This window comes from Phyllostomus discolor, chromosome 7, assembly GCF_004126475.2.
Source record: "Phyllostomus discolor isolate MPI-MPIP mPhyDis1 chromosome 7, mPhyDis1.pri.v3, whole genome shotgun sequence".
NCBI lineage: Eukaryota > Metazoa > Chordata > Mammalia > Chiroptera > Phyllostomidae > Phyllostomus > Phyllostomus discolor.
Window position 1 is genome coordinate 51,586,049 of NC_040909.2, and position 21,081 is coordinate 51,607,129.

Here is a 21,081-nt window from a genome sequence, read left to right on the forward strand (position 1 = left end):
TACTAGTGAGAGTTTAGGGGCTACCCCTCCTCACACTTACCAATAAATCCTACTTCCTGTCCAAAGAAAGAAAGAAATGAAAAAGCAATATTTTAAGTTGCTTAGAAAATAGAGGCTTTTTCTGCCAAAAAATGTTAATATTTCATAGATTTCCAGATACAGGCTCTTTCAAGGTCATACTCTGCCATGTCTTTCATATTTAACTCCATTACTGGTTATAGCAGCAGGCATTTTAATGTTAGAACATAAAATTTGTGTTCAGACTATACAACTTGGTTTGGATTCTGACAGTATCACTTACTAGTCGTGTGACCTTGGGTAGGTTATTTAACCTCTCTGGGTTTCAATTTCCTCATCTATAAAATGGGGATAATAATAATACCCACCTCATAGAGTCATTGGAAGGATTCAATGAGATAATGCATGTAAAGCATTGAACACAAGGTGAGGCACACAGGAAAATATCAACACAATAATTACATTTGCTTGCTCTGTGCCACTTGTCATGCTGGTCCCTAAAGATGTGGAGGTGGAAAAGGAATTCACAACTAAGTGGGGTCAAGAGCCACCAAAACGAATGAATAAGTTATCACATACAAGGTGCTACAGAGTATGGACGATGGAACAATGACTTTTTCACAGGTAATCAGGAAGGTTGTGGCAAGGTGGTGCAGAGTGCACATTGGCCAAAGGGCTCAGTGGCTGGCTCACAGTTGCCATGCAGTGAATGCTTGGAGAATGAATCACGCAAGTGGCTCATAGGCTCCAGGACACTGCCAGCTGACATCTGAATACACATGGTAACTTGTGTTATTCATTTTTATCCTACACACATTTCCATGTGCTGACATGCCTTTGTAATTGTTACTCATGATTCTGTCATAACTTGTGTATGATCCCTGATGGAATAGTTTCTAGTATTTTCTTATTAATAGGCTAAAGTTTTAAAGATAATAAGTGTGTCTTTGTTCACCCAAAGAGTACCTGGCATATAGTGAGTTCTCAGAGATGTCAAATGAATGAATAAACTCCTTAGACGGCTAGCCCTACCCATGCACTGGCTATGGGATCTTAATTAAGTCAGTTAACTGAGCCACTTAACCTCTCTGTGCCTCAGTGCTCCCACCTGTAAAGTAGGTGAGCACATCTCACAGGGTGGGGGGTAGACTATGAGAACTAAGTGAGATGATGCATAGTGTCCACCAGGTAATAAGTGTACCTTAAACAGCAGTGGCCATTGGTACCACTCAGCTCTGACTGGTATGCTGCTGTCCTGGAGATGTTCACAGATGTGGCAGGGTGAAGGCTGGGGTGCTCTGCTGTACCTACTGGCATAGGAGAGGTTCCAGAACACCTTTCCAATGCTGGGATGGGACCTGTCAGATAATAAGGAGTCTATTTGGGATGACTGAAGGTGCCATTAGGAATGCGGATGGCCCCTGGGACTGCTCCCTGGCTGCCCACCTGTTGGGGTCTGCCCTGCCTGGTGTCAGGAAGTTGTAACTGCCCGTGGCTAAGGCTGAGTAAGAGGCCTCCAAACCAGGAGACACTAAGGAGACAAAACTTATTTCCCTGGCATGAACGCTGCCTGTTCTGTGCCGGCCCCCAATGCTTGATCAGTTAGCCAATGACGGGTAAGATTTCCCACAGGGGGAATCACCTAAGACAGGCATGATCACATGGAGGCCTCAGGGAAGGACTTGGGGGGCTGTGGAAATGAAGGGGTGACATGGACCCCTGCCCCCTCAGCTTTGTCAAAGCATGAGTCCTTGTTCTTAGTTATGAGAAACCAAGTCTCCTGGCTGCCTTTGTCTCCTCTGCCTGACTCAGGCCTTTGGAAATAACAGGGGCAGTACAGTCCAGAAGAGTTGGCGGACCCCAGGGTAATCAGGCCTGGGACATAGAATATGAAAGATCCTGTGAGATCTGCTTGCTGGAGGATGCTCTTTAATTAGAATATGAAGGCACAGGCAGGACACGAAACTAAGCTTTTAGGTCCTGTAGTCTTTTTAAATGATAAAACCCCCAAATCTCAGAATCCCAGTGGGAGATTTGCCACTCCCTTTCAAAGTTAACTACTTGTTTTATCTTCCCTATCAGACAGTAATTCACAAACTGATCAGTATGTTTAATAAAAGCCTGTTGGGTGGGAGAACAAGGTGTGCTCCACTAGAGAGAGTGGCCGAGGTGCTGTCCACTAGAGAGAGTGGCAGTTTCATACCTATTTCTCCACAGGAGTCGGTTGTCCATGTATATGTTTTGCTTGTGTTTCGACAAGCTTGTGCAGTGATGGATACTGCTGGCCAATATCTGTCTCATCCACCCACCCTGATTCTTTAGTGACATAGCTCAGGGCATTGCTAATTCAAGGAGGTACTGCAGATGAGTCCCCTCATTTCCTCCTGCCTCCTTGGCTTCACTGTGAAATGGGGGCTAATTAAGGCTTCTTTCCTGTCAGGCACCAGGTGAAAAAGAGTCACAGAGAATGTGACTCCCACCTGGGCTCAACTCAGTGCACCTATATATAACACTAACACTAGGGGAAAACGCTTTAGATTTTGGAACTCCAGTACCTTGGAGGACCCCAAGGCCACAGGCTTTTAGTTTTTAAAAAAATACAAAGAATTGCACATTTTTAAGGTCTTAAAGAGGAAAAGTTTTTTTAATTTAAAAATTGTTTTTAAGTTTCAGAAGGGGGGTTGGGGGGCTGGATGAAAGGTGAAGGGATTAAGCAAAAAACCATATATATCATACATAGATGCAGACAACAGTGTGGTGATAGCCAGAGAAAAGGGGAGCTTGGGGAGAGGTAGAGGTGGGCAAAAGCAGGGGTGGGGTGAAATGGGGATGGAAAGAGACTTTGCTTGGGGCAATGAGTACACCATGCAGTGTGCAGATGATGTTTTGTAGAGTTGTATGTACACTTGAGACCTATATAAATTCAATAAAAAATAAAATAAAATAAAAATTGTTTTCAAGTTTCTAATACACCAGGTAAAGTTTATTGATGGCTTCTGGGTAGACCTCCTGGGAAGTCATTCATGCATTTCATTCACTTATTTATTTACCCACTTAGCACCGGTTGGTTCAGTTCAGTGAGTGCCCTGAGCCTATGATTGTTAATGAGTGGACTATGGGGATTAGAGGCTGGTCAGTCCTGTTCCTGTGGCCTCTCTGGGCCTGCTCTGGGGGTGTTGGAAGATGACTGGCTTGGAAAGATTCAAGTTTGGCAGTGAGGGGAAATAAGGCCTGAGAGGTGGTGGAAGTGAGCAACATGCCTTTACATTTATTTTTCTATCCTCACCCGAGGACATTTTTTTTATTGCTTTTAGAGAGAGAGGAATGGAAAGAGGGAGAGAGAGAGAAACATGGATGCCAGAGAGAAGCATGTTATCAGTTGCCTCCTACACATGCCGGGACTGGGGACCAAACCCACAACTTTTTGGTTACAGGATGATGCTCAAACCAACTGAGCCACACCAGCCAGGTCTGAGCAACATGCCTTTTAATGAGTAAATTTAAATTCACTGAAACGCTGAGAACAATTCCATGAAGTGAGTCAAATGTAGCTCTTGAAGTCTGAGTGATGAGGTGGCCAACGTCTTAGAAGAAGATGCTCCAGCCCGAGCCAGGGAGGCTATTCCAAACTCTGGCTGGATTCTAGCAGCCCTGACAAAGGCATATTTTAGAGGGTGGTCATCAGTGGTCTCAGAGATGCCCCTTTGCCATATCACTGGGGCTTGTCCATGCCCAATTCTTAAAACCTAGAACCTGTCCAAGAGACCAGGCTCTGCCATCCTGGAGGACTTGTGAGTACAGGCAGGGAAGCTGCCCTTGTATTGGATTTAAATGGCCAAGAGTCCTCCACTCTAAGAAGACAAGCAACCCAACTAAAAAATGGGCAAAGGACTTGAACAGACACTTCTCCAAGGAGGACATAAAGAGGATTCAGAGACACATAGAGAGATGCAAATTAAAACCATAATGAGATACTGCTTCACACCGGTCAGAATGGCCATCATACACAAAGCAACAAACAACAAGTGTTGGAGAGGTTGTGGAGAAAAGGGAACCCTAGTGCACTCTTGGTGGGAATGCAGACTGGTGCAGCCACTGTGGAAAACAGTATGGAACTTCTTCAGAAAACTAAAAATGGATCTGCCTTTTGACCCAGCAATTCCACTGTTAGGATTATATCCTAAGAACCCTGAAACACCAATCCAAAAGAACCTATGCACCCCAATGTTCATAGCAGCACAACTTACAATAGCCAAGTACTGGAAGCCACCTAGGTGCCCATCAGCAAATGAATGGATCAAAAAACTATGGTATATTTACATAATGAAATTCTTTGCAGCAGAAAGAAAGAAGGAGCTCCTACCCTTTGCAACAGCATGGATGGAACTGGAAAGCATTATGCTAAGCAAAATAAGCCAAGCAGTGAAAGACAAATACCATATGATCTCACCTTTAACAGGAACCTAAACAACAAAACAAACAAACAAGCAAAATATAGCCAAAGACACTGAAATAGAGAACAGGCTGACAGTGACCAGAGGGGAGAGGAGAGATGAGAAGGAATTTCAGGGGAAAAGGGGAAGGGTCTACAGGAACAAGTATAAAGGACACATGGACAAAAACTAGGGAGTGGGATGGAAATGGGAGGGAAGTGGAGAGGGCTGGGGGTGTTGGGCTGGGATGGAAGTAAAAGACAGAAAACTGTACTTGAACAACAATAAAAATAAAAAATAAAACAAAACAAATAAACAGCCAAGAGTCCTGCTGGGCACTAGTCCCATCAAGGTTTGGAATGAGAGGTAGACAACAGCCACAGACTCAGCTCTCAGCACAGCAGGAAGATCCCCCTCACACACAGAACACAGTAAGTGCTCAGTAAATATGTATTAAATGAATGCATAAACACTTTGATGGAAGAAGTTCCCACTGCAGTATGGGCCCACAGGGGATTTAAGAAAACCTTTCTGGAGGAAGTGGCATTTAAATTAAGCATAGAAAAGAGGAAGGAGTAGCCAGGCCTAGCAGGAGAGGAAGAGAGTTCTTGGCAGAAGGAACAGCCCAGGCAAAAGCCCAAATGGTCTAGTTCAGCCTGGGTGCCCTTGGAATACTAGGAGAGGATGCTGAAATGGTAAACTGAGGTCAGATGCTCACAAACCCTGCTTTGAGGCAGATGAAGTAGTCAGAAAACACCACTGAATTTAATGGGTGATACATTTTATGCTCCCCTCCCTACTTTTTTTTTTTTTTTTTTTTTTTTTTGTGCCTAGTGGGGTTTAATTGGCCTAAAAAGGAAGAAGTGAGTTTAGCGGGGATTTAACTAGTGGTGGGTGAAAGGTCTTTCAAGATGGCCATTTTGCCCCTAGAGCTTTGGAATCAGAGGATCCCGGTTGGAATTCCCAGTTCTGTCCTTTTCAGGCTGAAGCACTGAAGCAAGGCTTCCTCGCCTTCTGAGAAAGTCAACCACAATGCCCACCTCTTGGATTAAATGAGACATATAAGGTAGCATTGCTTTGATTGCCTGTGGAACTACCTGTCCCTCGCCCTTTTTCTCTGAGACCTTACAGGGCAGTGTCACTGTGCAGCAGTGAGGCCGATAGTGCCCAACAGCACTAATCACACAGTAGGTGCTCAGTAAATGGAACAATGCCTCCACAAATTCTGGCGTCGCATCGTGGAACTGTGACGCCCCACGTGAGCTCTTTAGGGGCAGGGTCGGGTGACGGGGTTCTGCCCTCTGCAACTGGAGTCGCGCGAGGGAGCACAGTAAGGGCCGGTGCTCGGGCCTTGGCTTTTGGACACGGGTTGCTGAGTTTGGGGCGGGCGATACTTCCCCTTCGAATTTAACGCTCTGAGCCAGGGGCGTGGAAGAGCTGGAGGTTCTCGACCCAGAACCCCAACGGGAAGCGCGGAAGACTGGGAGCGGTGCTGGGGGCGGGCTTGGGCGGAGCCGGCGTCTCTGTCGGAGGACGCAGGACAGCGTGCCGCGCCTTTAAATTCCGGAGAACCGGGCGCCCGGAGCGACTAGTCACACCGGCGCGAGCGCCGCAGCCGAACCGAGCCGCCGACTGTGCAGAGGGTCAGCGTGGGATCGTAGGGCAGGAACCAGGCTACTGAGGTCCCGTTAGGTGAGCGCGGGTGGAGCGGGGCGAGGGGTGCGCGCTTGGGACGTGGGGGTGTCCGGGAGCTCCCCTAGCGATCCAGTGACCTACCCTGCACTTCCCGATTCCGGGCTTCCCGGCCTCCCCTCAGGCGGCACGCGGGGTGAAGACGGGTCGGGGACCTGCACCTCCTTTTCTACTCTGTTCCCCTACTCTGGCATCAGCCCCTGCGTGCTCCCTTCCGGTACGGGGTAGGTCTGACATTCACGAATCCTGGTCCCCGCACTTCCCGGGTCCAGGCTGCTTGTCTCCCGCAAAGCCCTGGGACAAGGGTGAGTACGGGTTGCGGACCTGCACCCTCTTTCTACCTCGCCTACCCCCTCGCGGAGCCGGCACCAGCTTCCATATGTTCCTCCCAGTGCCTGGATGGTTTGGAGGCTCCTGCACAGCCCACCCCCGTTCTTCCCACTTCCTGGGGAAGAGCTGCAGCTCGCCTTCCCAGATGAACTCACCTCCCGTCCTGTCCCAGACATCGGCAACCATCAAGACCTTTCTCTCCCAGCCAATACCTACCCCCCAGCAGCCTTTCATCTTCTCTTTTCTCAACCTGAACCTGTTCCCTCGCCCTTGCGCCCCCTCCTCCCTGCAGACCGCGAGTGTGGTTGCGGTTTCTACCACCCTGAGAGCTGGATGCTCACTCTGCTACCCCAGCATCCCTCGCCTACACTATGCCTACGCGGGCTTCCTGCCAGTCTTGGAAATGCGGATTGTGTAACATGGCTGCAAGTGGAGCACTTGGAGCATTCGCACCCCTAAACCCGCAGAAGAGTGGGGGAGGCCAAGTTGACAGTTAGGTAGAAATGGAGGAAGAAGATGCGGGGGGGGGGGGGGGGGGTGCCCGGCTGGAGAGTGTGCATCCACAGATATGTAGGGTGAGCGATTTTTGTGCCCCAAGAGCTAGATGATTAGGAAGAGGTGCCATCTCAGACCTGAGGCCAGCATTTGCCTGGCCTCTCATCTGCTCAGAAGTCCATCATGACTGACTCCACCTGGCTGGGAGTTTAAAAATAATGCATTGTTAATAATAGCTGACAGAATAAGCAAGTATGGCTCCAGGCCCTGTTCTAAGCACCCTTAATCTGTAACCTGCCTTACTCCTCCCATCAGCCCCATGAGGTAGGTACCACTGCTGTGCCCATTTCTCAGAGAAGGAATGTGAGACTTCCGGAGACGGTCCTTTCTCAGGACTCAACACCCCCATTCAGAATCACTAGACTTATTTTTATCCAATTTTAATTCATAAATTCTTATGAACATTGTTTTTATAGTATGAGAAGTTAGAAGTAAGAGAAATTAATAACTGGTGTTGCTAGAACCACTTTATTTTTCTAAATTAGGCTCTCAGATCAGCAAGGGGTCCTTGGTGCTTCACTCAAGGAGACTGATACCCAGAGAGGACAAGGGACTTGCTCGAGGTCACCCAGGTAGAAAGTACCAGGAATGGGACTTCCAGCCAAGATGAAGGTGTAGGTAGACACACTGTGCCTCCTCCCACAACCAAAATAAGGACAACAAGAATTTAAAAACAAAAAACAGCGAGTACTGACAGAAAATTGAACTGCATGGAAGTCTAACAACCAAGGAGTTAAAGAAGACACATTCATCCAGACTAGTAGGAGAGGTGGAGAGGGGTCACAGCACAGCATTGTCTGGCAGTCCACTGGCGGATCCAGCAAGGTGGCGGATTGTGGAGGGGTGTCGCACACAAGGCGGCTTACGGACCAGGTGGTCCCACATTCACAAGGAGATAAACCATGCAAAACTGGGGAGCGAGGCAGACCAGACAACCCAGGGTCCCAGCTTGGGGAAATAAAGCCTCAAAACACCAATTGAAAACACCTGTGAGAATTGAGGCCCAGGGAGAGACTCCCAGCCTCACAGGGCAGTTCATTAGAGAGACCCACAGTGTCCCAGAACATACACAAACCCACCCACATGGGAATCAGCACCGGAAGGGCCCAATTTGTTTGTGAGAAGCAGGGGAAGTGACTGAAATCCGGCAGAGAGGAGAGCAAGCGCCATTGTTCCCTCTCGGACCACTACCCCACATACAGTGTCACAACCCAGCCACTGGGTTGCCCTGCCCTAGTGAACACCTAAGGCTCCACCCCCCATTACATAACAGGCGTGTCAGACAAAAAAAAAAATGGTGCAAATAAAAGAACAGATCAAAGCTCCAGAACAAATACAACTAAGTGATGAAGAGATAGCCAACCTATCAGATGCACAGTTCAAAACACTGGTAATCAGGATGCCCACAGAATTGGTTGAATTTGGTTGCAAATTTGATGAAAAAATGAAGGCTACGCTAAGTGAAATAAAGGAAAATGTACAGGGAACCAAGAATGATGGGAAGGAAACTGGGACTCAAATCAGTGGAGTGGATCAGAAGGAAGAAAAAAACACCCAATCAGAAAAGAATGAAGACACAAGAATTCAAAAAAATGAGGAGAGGCTTAGGAACCTCCAGGACATCTTTAAACGTTCCAACATCCGAATCATAGGGGTACCAGAAGGAGAAGAGGAAGAGCAACAAGCGGAAAAGTTATTTGAACAAATAATAAAAGAGAACTTCCCTAATCTGGCAAAGGAAACAGACTTCCAGAAAGTCCAGGAAGCTCAGGGAGTCCCAAAGAAGTTGGGCCCAAAGAGGAACACACCAACGCACCTCATAATTACATTAGCCAAGATTAAAGATAAGGAGAGAATCCTAGAATCAGCAAGAGAAAAGGAGGCAGTTACCTACAAAGGAGTTCCCATCAGACTGTCAGCTGATGTCTCAAAAGAGACCTTACAGGCAAGAAGGGGCTGGAAAGAAGTATTCCACATCATGAAAGGCAAGGACCTACATTCAAGATTACTCTATCCAGCAAAGCTTTCATTTAGAATGGAAGGGCAGATAAAGTGCTTCTCAGATAAGGTCAAGTTAAAGGGGTTCATCAGCACCAAGCCCTTATTATATGAAACATTAAAGGGATTTATCTAAGAAAAAGAAAATAAAAAACATGTACAGTAAAATGACAGCAAATTCACAATTATTAACAACCACACCTAGAACAAAAACAAAAACAAACTAAGCAAACAGCTAGAACAGGAACAGAACCACAGAAATGGAGATCATATGGAGGGAAAGCAACTGGGGAACGGGAGGAGAAGAGAGGGGAAAAAGACAGGGGGAGGGTAAGAATAGTATGGGAAATGTAGAAGCCAAAGAACTTATTTGTATGACACATGGACATGAACTAAAGGTGGGGAATGTGGGGGGGTAGGGAGTGTGCAGGGCAAAGGGCGTGAAGGGTGGGGGGAATGGGACAGCTGTAATAGCATAATCAATTAAACATATTTAAAAAGAAAGTACCAGGAGTCAGATGTACAACAGGTCTTGGGATAGTTAATGGGTACCTTCTGGGTTCTGTGTGCTGCCCCAGCTCATTAGCCTAGGACCCTGGAGTCCCTGCCTCCCACACTCCCTGCTTTTTTTGCTCTAACACTGGCAAGTGAACACTGGCAAGTGAACACACATTCTTCCTTCTGCTGCTTTTGCTTAGTCTATTCCCAACTCTGCGAATGCCCTGTCTGGAATCTCTCATGTCTAAATCTTACCTATCTGTCCCCTCCACAAATATTCTCCTGATTTCTCCCCTGCCCCCAACTGAAATCTGTTCCTTTCTTCCTTGGGATCCCATAGCTGGGGTCCCTGACTACCTTCCACCCACATGATAGCATTTGGAAAATTCTACTGCATTTGTGTGCCTTGTCCTCCTAGGTGCAGTTGTGCTAGCAGGATCAGAAGTGCTCCCCAAGACCTCTCTTTTCACCTGCTGGGTGAAGCCTCAGGACAGAGAGTGGTCCATAGGGAGGGGAATAGTTTCTGAAGTAAAGATAGGCTCAGGATTTCTGAATCCTGCAACACCAAACACCCAGCACTGAGCTGCAGTCACATCACAGGGAGAATGGCTCAGCGTGGTACCTAACATTATAATTACATGTTTATCTTTGTTCTAAATCCAAAGGATTCCCACCAGAAAATCAGAGAGTTGAGTTCAAATCTCACCTCCACCACTTGCTAGCAGTGTGGCCATGCGCCAGTTACCTAGCCTCAGCTTCTGGCAATAGTACTTGCTTCAGAAGGCAGTGGTGCCTTGGCTGGGCTGCTCAGTGGTTGGAGCATCATCCCATAACTGAAAGGTGTCAGGTTCAATTCCTGGTCAGGTCCCATACCTAGGTTGCAAGTTTGATCCCTGGTTTGGGCATGTATTGGAGGCAGCCAATCGATGCTTCTCTCTTGCATCCATGTTTCTCTCTCCTTTCCTCTCTCTAAAAGCAATGAAAATGTGTCCTTGGGTAAGGATTAAAAAACAAAACAAAACAAAACAAGAAGTGAGAAGATTTGATAAAATAAGGCATAGGGAGCATGTGGTAAGCATTAATAAATACCAGCTATTATAAAGAGTGACTCACACTTTGAATACATGGAAAATTAGAAAATTATTACTAAAATGCTCATACTGACTCTGTTTAGAGGTGAACCCAGGGAGTTTGGGCCAAGAAGAGGTAAGCATTTTTTTGTGCTCAGAAAGGCCTATGAGGCTTTCTTCAACTCTAAACCATCCATTGCCTTGACAATAAAAACTAGAATTGCCTTTCTATTTTTTAAGGTTTAAAAATTGATAAGCTTTGAGTTCTGTGAGGATCCACACACTTAACAGTGAATACATGAATACAGTTTGTGCAATTGTGAGTAACTATGAAATTTAATGATATGAGAAAAAATTCTTGTTCTTAGAGGCAACGTTGGTTTGCAGTGTGTGTTGTTGTTTCAGGCCTAAATTCAGGAGGCAAGAGGTTTGAATCAAAGGTAATCTGTGAATTTAAAGGGAAGGAATGCAGGCATGAGTGTTATCTCCTGATAGGCTAGTACACAGCTTAGAAATCAGCTTCCTTGTCAAGGTATTTAGAATATGCTGGGAAACTAATTTGGCAGGTTGATAAAAAATTTATTTTAGAATTTCACTTAAATTGATTCTTTATTAGAATATGTTAGAATCCCACTTGACAATTTAAACACTGTTGAGTTCAGATATTTTAAGACATATATGCTGTAAATTTCACAGTTCTATGGCATTTAGCAGGCTGTGAGACTTTTCCTTATCTCTGTGACCCTGTAGGGACATGACACGTATTGTCCAATATGGTAGCCAGTAGCCACCATGTGGCTACTTAAATTAAAATTAATTTAAATAAAATTCAAAATTCTGTTCTTCAGTCACACTAGCCACACTTAAGGGCTCTGATAGCCACTTGGCCAGCGGCTACTGTATTAGGCAGAACAGATAGAGAACATTTCTACTTTCACATAAAGTTCTATGGGACTAGACTGTTTAGATCAATAAGGCCATGGGAAGCTGCTTGATTATGGGGTTAAGTTCTGTTCTTTCTGGCAATTCATCTGCAGGCCAAGAAATAGAGTGTACACAGGATGTGTCATCAAGAATGGAGATATCAATAAGTCCCCATAGCCTCATTTGGGCTCTCTGGCTCAGCACTTCAACGCTGCCAGGTTCAAAGGATGGGGGAGAGGGTAGAATCAGAGGAAATGTCTGGGAGCAGTACTTCTCCACCCCTGCTGCATGTTGAAATTGCCAAGTTAACTTTTTTCCCTGTTTAATATCTTTTTTATTTTTAATTATTTTATTGTTGTTCAGTTACAATTGTCTGCATTTTCCCCCCACCATTCCCCTCTACCCCAGCCAAACCCACGTCCCTCCCTTGCTTCCACCCTCCCCCTTGGTTTTGTCCATGTGTCCTTTATAGTAGTTCCTGAAAGCCCTTTCCCCCATTGTTCCCTCCCCCCTCCCCTCTGGCTATTGTTAGATTGATCTTAATTTCAGTGTCTCTAGTTATATTTTGCTTGCTTTTTTCTTTTGTTGATTATGTTCCAGTTAAAGGTGAGATCATATGGTATTTGTCCCTCACCACCTGGCTTATTTCACTTAGCATAATGCTCTCCAGTTCCATTCATGCTGTTGCAAAGGGTAGGAGCTCCTTCTTTCTCCCTGCTGCATAGTATTCCATTGTGTAAATGTACCAGTTTTTTGATCTAATCATTTACTGATGTGCACTTAGGTTGCTTCCAGAACTTGGCTATTGTAAGTTGTGCTGCTATGAACACTGGGGTGGACAGGTTCTTTTGGTTTGGTGTTTCAGGGCTCTTAGGATATAATCCCTGCAGTGGAATTGCCAGGTCAAAAGGCAGATCCATTTTTAGTTTTCTGAGGAAGTTCCATACTGTTTTCCACAGTGGCTGCACCAGTCTGCATTCCCACCAAGAGTGCACTAGGGTTCCCTTTTCTCCACAACCTCTCCAGCACTTGTTTGTTGATTTGTTTATGAAGGCCATTCTGACTGGTATGAAGTTGTATCTCACTGTGGTTTTAATTTGCATCTCTCTGATGGCTAGTGATGCTGAGCATCTTTTCATATGTCTCTGGGCCCTCTGTATGTCCTCCTTGGAGAATTGTCTGTTCAAATCTTTTGCCCATTTTTAAAAATATATTTTGTTGATTAAGCTATTACAGTTGTCCCATTCCCCCCACCCTTCACACCCTTTGCCCTGCACACTCCCTACCCCCCCACATTCCCCACCTTTAGTTCATGTCCATGTGTCATACAAATAAGTTCTTTGGCTTCTACATTTCCCATACTATTCTTACCCTCCCCCTGTCTCTTTTCCCCCTCTCTTCTCCTCCCGTTCCCCAGTTGCTTTCCCTCCATATGATCTCCATTTCTGTGGTTCTGTTCCTGTTCTAGCTGTTTGCTTAGTTTGTTTTTGTTTTTGTTCTAGGTGTGGTTGTTAATAATTGTGAATTTGCTGTCATTTTACTGTACATGTTTTTTATTTTCTTTTTCTTAGATAAATCCCTTTAATGTTTCATATAATAAGGGCTTGGTGCTGATGAACCCCTTTAACTTGACCTTATCTGAGAAGCACTTTATCTGCCCTTCCATTCTAAATGAAAGCTTTGCTGGATAGAGTAATCTTGAATGTAGGTCCTTGCCTTTCATGATGTGGAATACTTCTTTCCAGCCCCTTCTTGCCTGTAAGGTCTCTTTTGAGACATCAGCTGACAGTCTGATGGGAACTCCTTTGTAGGTAACTGCCTCCTTTTCTCTTGCTGATTCTAGGATTCTCTCCTTATCTTTAATCTTGGCTAATGTAATTATGAGGTGCGTTGGTGTGTTCCTCTTTGGGCCCAACTTCTTTGGGACTCCCTGAGCTTCCTGGACTTTCTGGAAGTCTGTTTCCTTTGCCAGATTAGGGAAGTTCTCTTTTATTATTTGTTCAAATAACTTTTCCGCTTGTTGCTCTTCCTCTTCTCCTTCTGGTACCCCTATGATTCGGATGTTGGAACGTTTAAGATGTCCTGGAGGTTCCTAAGCCTCTCCTCATTTTTTTGAATTCTTGTGTCTTCATTCTTTTCTGATTGGGTGTTTTTTTCTTCCTTCTGATCCACTCCACTGATTTGAGTCCCAGTTTCCTTCCCATCATTCTTGGTTCCCTGTACATTTTCCTTTATTTCACTTAGCGTAGCCTTCATTTTTTCATCAAATTTGCAACCAAATTCAACCAATTCTGTGGGCATCCTGATTACCAGTGTTTTGAACTGTGCATCTGATAGGTTGGCTATCTCTTCATCACTTAGTTGTATTTGTTCTGGAGCTTTGATCTGTTCTTTTATTTGCACCATTTTTTTTTTGTCTGACACGCCTGTTATGTAATGAGGGGTGGAGCCTTAGGTGTTCACTAGGGCAGGGCAACCCAGTGGCTGGGTTGTGACACTGTATGTGGGGTAGTGGTCCGAGAGGGAACAATGGCGCTTGCTCTCCTCTCTGCCGGATTTCAGTCACTTCCCCTGCTTCTCACAAACAAATTGGGCCCTTCCGGTGCTGATTCCCATGTGGGTGGGTTTGTGTATGTTCTGGGACACTGTGGGTCTCTCTAATGAACTGCCCTGTGAGGCTGGGAGTCTCTCCCTGGGCCTCAATTCTCACAGGTGTTTTCAATTGGTGTTTTGAGGCTTTATTTCCCCAAGCTGGGACCCTGGGTTGTCTGGTCTGCCTCGCTCCCCAGTTTTGCATGGTTTATCTCCTTGTGAATGTGGGACCACCTGGTCCGTAAGCCGCCTTGTGTGCGACACCCCTCCACAATCCGCCACCTTGCTGGATCCGCCAGTGGACTGCCAGACAACGCTGTGCTGTGACCCCTCTCCACCCCTCCTACTAGTCTGGATGAATGTGTCTTCTTTAACTCCTTGGTTGTTAGACTTCCATGCAGTTCAATTTTCTGTCAGTACTCGCTGTTTTTTGTTTTTAAATTCTTGTTGTCCTTATTTTGGTTGTGGGAGGAGGCACAGTGTGTCTACCTACACCTCCATTTGGCCGGAAGTCCCAACTTAACTTTTTAAAAGACTGCTCCTGCCTGGCCTTTGCCCCAGGCCAACTAGTCTGAATCTCCAGGTGGGGCCCAGGAATTTCTGTTTTTAAAAAGCTTCCTGGGGACCCTGGGCTGGTTGCTCAGTCAGTTAGTATGGTCCCTATGCTCCAGGGGTTTTGGTTTGATCCCCAGTCAGAGCATACATGAGAGTCAACCAATGAATATATTAATACGAACAACAAATTGATGTTTCTCTTTTTTCTCTCCTTTCCTCTGTCTTTCTAAAATAAATAAATAAATAAATTTTTTTAAAAAAGTAAATACTCCCTGGCAGGTTCTAATGTGTAGCCAGGGTTTAAAACAACTGCCTTTAAAACTGAACTTAAAAAAAAAAGCCCTGAGGATTGGAAGACAGCATTTGAAGGCAGATACAGGGAGTGGCTAAATAAGTGCCTTGTCAGTTTACTGCAGTAATAAATCTAGGGCTGCAATTGAGTAGACTCATTTCTGCCAGAAGGGCCCTCAGCTGAGGGTGACTTTGCCTCCCAGAGACATTTGGCAGCATCTGGAGACATTTTTGCTTGTCACAACTTGGGGATGGCATCCAGTGGGGAGGCCCCAGATGCTATTAAATATCCTACAATGAATAGGACAGCCCCCACAACAAAGAACTATTTTGCCCAAAATGTCAATTATGCCATGGTTGAGAAATTCTAATCTAGACATAATTTTTGCAAACCAAAGACCTCTCTGACCTTGGATGCTATTGTCTCTTCAAAGAAAGTGAAGGTATTCTCCTAAACCAGATCCTCAAAAACCCTTTCGATCATTTTCCAGGCTTCCTGATCCCAGAAGTCATGTAGGGTGTTGCTGCCTGTGGTTGAATACATTTGGGGCTACACCAGAAAACTGCTGATTTAGGGGAACCAGGCAGCCTTTGGAAGACGTGGGCAGAGGTTCTTACACTGCCACAGGTTGGGACCCTCTTCTTGTTAGATAATTACCTGAAGTAACAAGCTGTTACCCAAAATTAATTTTAGACTATAATAAAGAATAAAAGCCATTTATTTGAGCAAAAGGAGCTGCAGTTTGGGAGACACAGATTCAGATAGCAACCTAAGTTATGTTCCACCAAGAGAAAGGTGTTAGGTTGGAGTCGCTCAAGAAACCAGACGGACACTGAGCTAATGAGCAGGGTTTGTTAGCGGGGAATAAGAGGGAAATGTGGAGCAACCAAGGGAGGCTGGGGAGCCAACCAAGGGAGGTTAAGACTCTCTGGGTTGTTAGGTCAGGGTTTTTAAGTGCAAACACCTGTGAAGGGTAACTGGCTCGGGTGTCAGAGTCTGATGGGCTAGAGCTGGTTGCTGGGTGCCCTTTCTGCTGACCATGGTTCTTGATACATCTTGTCAGGCTCAAGTTAAAGCTGCATCCTGTCTTGCCAGATAGGCCAGCCCCAGACCCCAATCTTAGCCAGGCTCCTGTTTGTCCTGGGTAGGGGCGGCAGTTTCCCAGGCAGGCATTTTCCCAGGCTATGGTTTCCCACAGTACAGTTTTCCCGCCTGGTGATTTTCCATTCCTCCTAGGCCTACCTAGGTCTGTCAAAAGGGGGGGCTGACTTTTAGTGAGAAAGTTCTTGCCCAAGTTCCCAATTTTATTCAAATAAGGTTTCCAAATTGTGTGGCTTCTGATAGTACAGGGCAGGTCTCAGTCCTTTGGTAGAAGGAAGAAACCAGGGTTTTCCTATAGTTATTGACTCAGACGATGTAAATAACTGGGGTATAGAGCAGGAAGTCAGGAGTTCAGTGAGTTTCTTCCTGGTGTAAAGAGTAGGACAAGGAGCCCTTGGAGGCAAATGCTCTCTAGAATCCTGTTGTTTATAGAATTTGGACCCTTTGTTGACCATGGGGAGACCTTCTCAGTAGATAAATTCCTTCTTGGAGTTCACATCAAATGACTCTCTTCTCTAGGTCCACAGCTCTTCAGCAGTTTTCCAGAAGCTGTGGCTATTTGGCTGTTGGCATTGGGTATTTGCCTTGTTTATACCCAGAATAGGATTTAAGCTTTATACATGATGAAGTTTGGGAACTGAGCTATGGGCTAGACACTGGAAATATAAAGATAGCCACATGGACTCAAGTATCTGAATAGACCCAGGCACGTGGCACTGCAGGGTGGCAGAGGCACGGCAGGACTGCCTAATGCCCTCTGGGAGGAAGGCAAGACGAGCACTTGGTATCTGCCAATCACTGCTTTGAGCAGTCTCCACACATCATCTCATTTTGTCCGCACACTGAGGCTCTAAGAAGTTGGGTGACTTGCCAAGGTCACATAGCTGGTCAGTGGCAGAGCAGAGATTTGAAACCAGGTATGGAACTGCAAAACTGAACCCTCAGAATGAGACAGCACAGGAACCTGGGACACCAGATAGGAGAAACTGTGGAGCTGGAACCACCCTACTGCCTTTTGCCTGATTGAAACACTGATAAGCCAACCACAAGAATGTCACCACCCCTCCATTCCACGCTCAAAAAAATGCAAAGTTTTATCTCCCGTCTAACAGCTTGCTTCTCCACCCCCACTTTGTCCCCAGCTTATAAAAGCAGTCAAGCATAGTCAGCCTGAGACAGTTCAGAGGACCTTCCTTCCCTCTGTGTTGCCTCCCTTATTAAGCTTGCACAAGCATAAGCTTAATAAAATCTGTGTGGAAATTTCCATGGGGTTTCCTCCTGATTTCTCCAAGAACCCCAACATTAGTAAGAGGAGGAACACTTACTTACATACATGGGTAATGCTGTTGTTAACCTAAAAATAAATGACCAAAGTAAGAGGCAACAGCCTTTATTTGAGATCCAAAAGAATAGCTATTCAGGAAGCAATGGTCCAGGCAGAAACCCAGATAGTTCTGACTAGGAGGTGAAGACCAGGGGTGTTAGTGAGAGAAGGGGAACAAAGTCCAATTTTCAGTCCTGTAGTCATAAGAAACTGTTTGGAATGCAATGCTGTTTTAGTCCCAGCCCAAAGGTTATCTTTCCCTGTTTAACGTTCCAAAGTTCTGAGGAGTAACAAGCAAGGCAGCTCCTCTGGGGTTGCGGCTCCAATGCCTCTGTAATGTGGCTTCCTTTATATTATTCTTCACAGTTTCATGCCCAGGACTTGCGGGATGAGCTGGAGCTTACCACGCAAGAGAGAGAAAAACCTTGAACATCTCATGGATAATAGTCATTCAGGGAAAGGAGTGGAGGTGGGGTGTGATAGAGGAGAGTGAGACTTGAGAGACAGGCAGGCACCAAATCCTTTCTGGCCTTCCACATCATGCAGAGGGCCCTTGTGATCCCCTGGTGGAATCAGTGGGTTGGGCACAGAGGAAGAGAAGAGCTATGTGACACTGGACAGCTTGCTTAACCTCTCTGGGTCCCAGCTTTCCATTTGGACTGAAGGCTCCAAAGCTACACATCTCAGATGGGGAATGTTCATTTTGTTGGTGGCCATAATGAACAGAGTGAAGGAATGGCCTGCAGTGGTGCAGGCCAGGCAGCAGCCCTATTGATTCACAACATTCCAGTTTATCGTTTGGCCTTTACCAAGGGCCCACCCTGCATGGTGTGTGCTCAAGTGTTGTGGCCAATGCAGAGATATTTTAAGACTTGTCTTCCAGAAGCTTGCAGCCAAGGGGAGTACAGCCAGCATTCTCACAAGAACTATGACAAAGGGTACAAATCCTAAATGCCAAGAGAGAGAAAGAAGTGCTTCTACAAAATGCTGCAGGGCAGTGATTTTCAACCTTTTCAATCTCATGGCATGCGTAAGCTGCTAAAATCCTGCGGCACACCCAAGAACATATATTTTTGCCAATCTGACAAAAAAAGTTAGGTATAATTTTGAGTTACTCATACTGGATGGCTGTTGTGTTGGCTGTTGTTATTTTTGCATTTGACAATCTAAGTGAAAAGTGCCCCTAACTAAATAGTCAAGTAACACGTGTTGTAAAAATTTTTGCAGCACACTGGTTGGAAGTTGCTGTCCTAGAGCATGGAGGATGAGGTGGTGGTAACTAATTACTGGAGGGGAGGGGGTAAGGTTAATTGGAGGAGATACCTCCTAGCTCTTCTAGAAAGATTTGTAAAGGAGAAGATGGGGGTCGGTGGGGAGTATCTTCCAGGTAGACAGAGTGGGGGTAGATAGAGAAAATTAAAAGCCCATTCAGGTACAGTCACCAGAGGATCAGATTATCAGTGTATCATGTCTGATTCCCTGGAGTTTCCAGGTTGTAGAAGGGAAGCAGAAGTCATCATAACAGGAAAATATTTATTAATGGACTTGCCACTCCATCATCCTTCTCTTTTCAACCCTCTTGTCCAGCCAGGCTCCAGAAGCATCCACATCTTGGTCCTCTGTCACTTCCAGGTTGTAAGCCATACAACACAAACAGTGGAAGTGAAATTGTAGCTCTTGTGAGAGAGGAGGAACTTCATGAAATTAAAGCAAGGATGTTGGAAGAACTGTTTGAATGACATATCAAGGCAATGATAGATGAGGATCTGTTCATTGTTAAAGAGAAGAGGAAAGAGACTTGAAAATCAAAGAATTGAAAAACCTTTGAGAAATCAATAAGGTTTTTTTTAAGAAAAGATTTTATTTATTTACTTTTAGAGAGAGGGAAAGGGAGGAAGCAAGAGAGGGAGAAACATCAATGTGTGAGAATGCACTCCCCCAGTTGGCAACCCAGGGATGTACCTTGACTGGGGACTGAACTAGCAAAAAGACCTTTAGGCTCGCTGGTTGGCACTCAGCCCACCAAGCCACACCAGCCAGGGCATCAATAAGATATTTTTGCAAAAATGTCCTCTTTGTGATAGCACTATGATAACCAAATGTTAACAGGAAGGATTTAGCTTACTATAAGATAATCTACCTGTGATTTATTCTTTGTTCTCAAAATTAGCACAGGATTGCAGTTATAACCTAAAATTTTGTTCATATTTACTATTGCTTTAAAATAGACATTTTGCCCTGGCTGGTGTGGCTCAGTGGATTGAGTGCAGGCTGCGAACCAAAGGGTCTCCAATCCGATTACCAGTCAGAGCATATGCCTGGGTTGTGGGCCAGGTCCCCAGGGGATGCCACATGAGAGGCAACTGCACATTGATGTTTCTCTCCTTCTCTTTCTCCCTCCCTTCCCCTCTCTCTAAAAATAAATACAATCTTTAATGAAATAGACATTTTGATTTTTTGTTTATTAGGTAAAGTCCTAAACTAAACTGTGTTTTACTCTTAGCTATGATAGTTTGCATGTGGCTTGTTCTGATGCTAATTTTCCTGGGTTAGAGATGTCCTGAAAGGAGGTTCTTTCCCAAAAGAAGGTGGGGGCCAGCTCACCAAGGGCTCTAAAGAAATCTTGTCCTGAGAGAAACCTGCTGGTGGTTTATAACAGGGCTCCTTTCTGCCTAACACCAACTTTGTTCCTGCAATTAGAAACTACTGCAGGCCTACTTCACCTCCTTTAGAAATGACAAAACCCTTTTGATCCTTTACTTAGGAGTGCAGATTCGGGCATGGGGAGAAGCTTTTGGATGCCAAGCTTCTATTTTAGGCCCACTGCTGGTGCACACTCACATAGAGGACTATTTTAACTCCTTTCAGATGTGTGGAAAATTCTCACTCATGTGATGCTCTTTCTGGCACTTTACCTTTGAGGGGTGACCTCGGCTGATGAAGCACATGCATTTATTCACACTGATTCATATACTAAAAGCTTGTTCTAGGCTCCCCAGAAGCCTGAAGATGTTGGGGTCCCTGGAGGTAAAAGGTCAGGTGGCTTTTGGCTCCTTTTTTCTCCAGCAACAGACAGGCTGGTATTTCTGTAGGGTTTTCTTGGTTTTAAATGTAACTTTAAACAGGTGGTTATTTCAGATGACCACCACAGCCCACATCTTGAACCCAGAGACTGTTGTTTTGAAGGTGCTGGATTAGGTCAGGGCAGGGCCAGTGTTGCCAGTATGATTCTTTAAAAAAAATTATTGACTTTTTAGAGAGAGAGAAAGGGAAGAAAGGCTGGAGCTAGGGAAGGATAGAAAGAGGGAGAGAGATAGAAACATCAATTTGTTGTTCCACTTATTTATGCATTCATTGATTGATTCTTTTTTTAACATATTATTTATTTATTTTTAGAGAGAGGGGAAGGGAAGGAGAAAGCCAGGGAAAGAAACGTCAGTGTGTAGTTGCCTCTCATGCGCCCCCTACTGGGGACCTGGCCTGCAACCCAGGCATGTGCCATGACTGGGAATCGAACCAGCAGGCCCGCGTTCAATCCACTGAGCTACACCAGCCACAGCCCATTGGTTGATTCTTGTATGTGCCCTGACTGGGAACCAAACCTATAATCTTGGTGTATGGGGACAATGCTCTTACCAACTGAGCTACCAGGCCAGGGCCTTGGCCAGTATGATTCTTTTAGAAGATACATGGCAGGAT

General features: G+C 45.4%; 1 protein-coding gene across 5 annotated transcripts in view; it reads left to right on the top strand.

Moving 5' to 3' along the window:
- The first annotated feature begins 6,015 nt into the window (after window positions 1–6,015).
- ABHD6 (abhydrolase domain containing 6, acylglycerol lipase) overlaps window positions 6,016–21,081 on the top strand; it is a 43,637-nt gene continuing 28,571 nt past the window's right edge. Inside the window, exon 1 of one of the 5 annotated variants that reach the window (XM_036030952.1) lies at window positions 6,016–6,143. The gene's annotated coding sequence lies outside the window, so the exon portion shown is untranslated. The remainder of the gene's footprint in view (window positions 6,144–21,081) is intronic. The other 4 variants (XM_036030953.1, XM_036030955.1, XM_036030956.1 and 1 more) reach the window with 4 other exon arrangements.